Source organism: Arachis duranensis, chromosome 2 (assembly GCF_000817695.3).
Source record: "Arachis duranensis cultivar V14167 chromosome 2, aradu.V14167.gnm2.J7QH, whole genome shotgun sequence".
In the NCBI taxonomy this organism is placed as follows: domain Eukaryota; kingdom Viridiplantae; phylum Streptophyta; class Magnoliopsida; order Fabales; family Fabaceae; genus Arachis; species Arachis duranensis.
In genome coordinates this window covers 29,057,532-29,061,004 of record NC_029773.3, presented here as the reverse complement: position 1 = coordinate 29,061,004, position 3,473 = coordinate 29,057,532, and the positions used below count along the sequence as shown (strand labels likewise).

The 3,473-nt window shown below is 43.1% G+C and overlaps 1 non-coding gene across 1 annotated transcript; it reads right to left on the bottom strand.

Annotated features, from left to right (window-relative positions):
- Positions 1–1,984: 1,984 nt before the first annotated feature.
- LOC127745311 (small nucleolar RNA R71) lies at positions 1,985–2,092 on the bottom strand. The gene has a single exon (XR_008006508.1). It is a non-coding gene; the product is annotated as a small nucleolar RNA R71 (small nucleolar RNA).
- Positions 2,093–3,473: the final 1,381 nt, after the last annotated feature.

Sequence of the window (3,473 nt, the reverse complement as noted above, 5' to 3'; positions counted from 1 at the left end):
ACATCTTGCATTTAATTGTCATTACATGCACTTGATATATTTCCATTGATGGACTTTTCACATGTAGTCATGACCATGTGTTAACAACATTCTTCTTTACCGTGCATTGATTACCACCGCTACCGTTCGCTCTCTTGCTCTAACCCTTAGCTTTACAAGTCACTTTCTTTTTCCCTTTTCAGGATGGCAACTAAGAAAGGTAAAAAGAAAGCTACTCCCACACCACCGGCAAGGAGAGGAACAAAACGAGCCTTAGTGGCAGAGCCATCTTCAACAGCGGTTAAACCCTTAATAAAACGAATTAAGAGGATCATCAAGGTCGATGAAAAAGAGAAGGCCTCTCCGGCAAAGGACGCTGCGCGGTTCACTAACCGCTACTGTGAGCATATGTTCCCCATTCTGGCGGAAAAGAACTATAACAATGAGCCCCTTCTCATCCTCCTGACCTGAATTGCTGAATTTGTTGAGCCCCACATTAAGCAAAAACAATGGGGATTCCTACAGAGACAACCACGACAGGTTAATCTATCATGGGTAGTTGAATTCTACTCCAACTTTTACTTGCCAACCCTACAGTCTGTCTATGTCTGTCAGAAGTAAGTTCCCATCACAGAAGAGGCCATTCAAAAAGCTTTAGATCTTCCCCCTGATCCTGAAGGACTGGACACATTTCAAGAAGTCGCACTCAAGCACCAGACATACCAATTTGACCAGGACACCATTCTCAGAGTTATCGCACAACCTGGCAGCAGATGGATTTATAGATACCATCGTTCCCAACCTAAAGGAATATCGGCTTCCGCACTTACCTTAGAAGCTCGAGTATGGGCGCAGATTATGTCCCATTACATCTTTCCGAGTACTCATGAGTCCTCCTTCACTGCAGACATGGATGTTCTACTATGGTGTATCATTATCGACCAGCCTCTAAACCTACCAAGACACATCCGGAATGCCATGGGACACGTACAAATTATGGGCAACTTACCTTTTCCTGCCTTGGTCTTAGATCTCGTCTCAACAGCTGGAGTCTCCTACAGGACTGGGGACACCAGAGCCATGCTTCCACGAAGTGATCAGTATGTCCCTAACGGAAAATATATCAGACCTCCAGTAGCCACTACCAGCCAACCCGCAGAATAGGCTGAAGACATTTCTCCTTCCACTCCACAAGCACCTTCAACAAATCAGCTGCTCCATCAGATACTGGAAAGGTTGGACCGGCAAGAACAGAAAGTGAAGCTACGAGAGCGCCGCAACCAGCGCTGATTCAAATGCCTCAAGGAGCTACTCACAGGAAACTGCAGACCTGACAAAGACCCAGACGCTCTGGAGTCCACTTTATTTACCAGCATAAGGAGCCATGACAGTCCCGACTGTGGAGATACTACTACCAGCCCCCTTTGTTCCTGACAAATGGCACTGAAGACGGTGCAAAGCCTTAAGTGTGGGGAGGTCGGTCAATACCTGACTTGTTGAAGCAGATCTTGAACCTGAAAGGACTCTGAAGAAGAAGCTAAGAGAAGCTAAAGCACAACAATCCAGAGAAAATCTTATAGAGAATCTCAAAAAAGAGAGAGACATGGCTGAACCCAATAACAATGGTGGAGGCACAAGGAGGATGCTTGGTGATTATACTACACCTACTTCCAATTTTTATGGAAGAAGCATCTCAATCCCTACCATTGGAGTAAACAATTTTGAGCTGAAACCTCAACTAGTTGCTCTAATGCAACAGAACTGCAAATTTCATGGACTTCCATCGGAAGATCCCTATCAGTTTTTAACTGAGTTCTTACAGATCTGTGAGACTGTTAAGACTAATGGAGTAGATCCTGAAGTCTACAGGCTCATGCTTTTTCCTTTTGGTGTAAGAGACAGAGCTAGAACATGGTTGGACTCACAACCTAAAGATAGCCTGGACTCTTGGGATAAACTAGTCACGGCCTTCTTGGCCAAGTTATTTCCTCCTCAAAAGCTGAGCAAGCTTAGAGCGAATGTTCAGACCTTCAAGCAAAAAGATGGTGAATCCCTCTATGAAGCTTGGGAAAGATACAAGTAGTTGACCAAAAAGTGTCCCTCTGACATGCTTTCAGAGTGGACCATTTTGGATATATTCTATAATGGTCTATCTAAGTTCTTTAAGATGTCACTGAACCATTCTGTAGGTGGATCCATTCACCTAAAGAAAATGCCTGCAGAAGCTCAAGAACTCATTGACATGGTTGCAAATAACCAATTCATGTACACCTCTGAGAGGAACCCTGTGAGTAATGGGACACCTCAGAGGAAGGGAGTTCTTGAAATTGATGCTCTGAATGCCATATTGGCTCAGAATAAAATGTTAACTCAGCAAGTTAACATGATTTCTCAGAGTCTGAATGGATGGCAAAATGCATCCAACAATACTAAAGAGGCATTTTCTGAAGAAGAAGCTTATGATCCTGAGAACCCTACAATGGCAGAGGTGAATTACATGGGTGAATCCTATGGAAACACCTATAATTCCTCATGGAGAAATCATCTAAATTTCTCATGGAAGGATCAACAAAAGCCCCAACAAGGCTTTAATAATGGTGGAAGAAACAGGTTTAGCAATAGCAAGCCTTTTCCGTCATCTTCTCAGTAACAGACAGAGAATTCTGAGTAGAGCCCCTCTAGCTTAGCAAACATAGTCTCTGATCTATCTAAGGCCACTTTAAGTTTCATGAATGAAACAAGGTCCTCCATTAGAAATTTGGAAGCACAAGTGGGCCAGCTGAGTAAGAAAATCACTGAAACTCCTCCTAGTACTCTCCCAAGCAATATAGAAGAGAATCCAAAAAGAGAGTGCAAGGCCATTGATGTTATCAAAATGGCCGAATCCAAAGAGGAAGGGGAGGACGTGAATCCCAATGAGGAAGACCTCATGGGACGTCTCCTAGACAAAAAGGAGTTCCAAACTGAGGAACCTAAGGAATCTGAGGCTCACCTAGAGACCATAGAGATTCTATTGAACATCCTTTTACCATTCATGAGCTTTGAGAAATATTCTTCATCTGAAGAGGATGAAGATGTAACTGAAGAGCAAGTTGCTCAATATCTAGGAGCCATCATGAAGCTGAATGCCAAGTTGTTTGGTAATGAGACTTGGGAAGGTGAACCTCCCTTGCTCATTAGTGAACTAGATACATGGGTTCAGCAAACTCTACCTCAAAAGAAACAAGATCCTGGTAAATTCTTAATATTATGTACCATAGGCACCATGACTTTTGAGAAGGCTCTATGTGACCTGGGGTCAAGTATAAATCTTATGCCACTCTTTGTAATGGAAAAATTGGGGATCTTTGAGGTACAAGCTGCAAGAATCTCATTAGAGATGGCAGACAAGTCAATAAAACAAGCTTATGGATTGGTAGAGGACGTGTTAGTGAAGGTTAAAGGCCTTTACATCCCTGCTGATTTCATAATCTTAGACACTAGAAAGGAAGAAG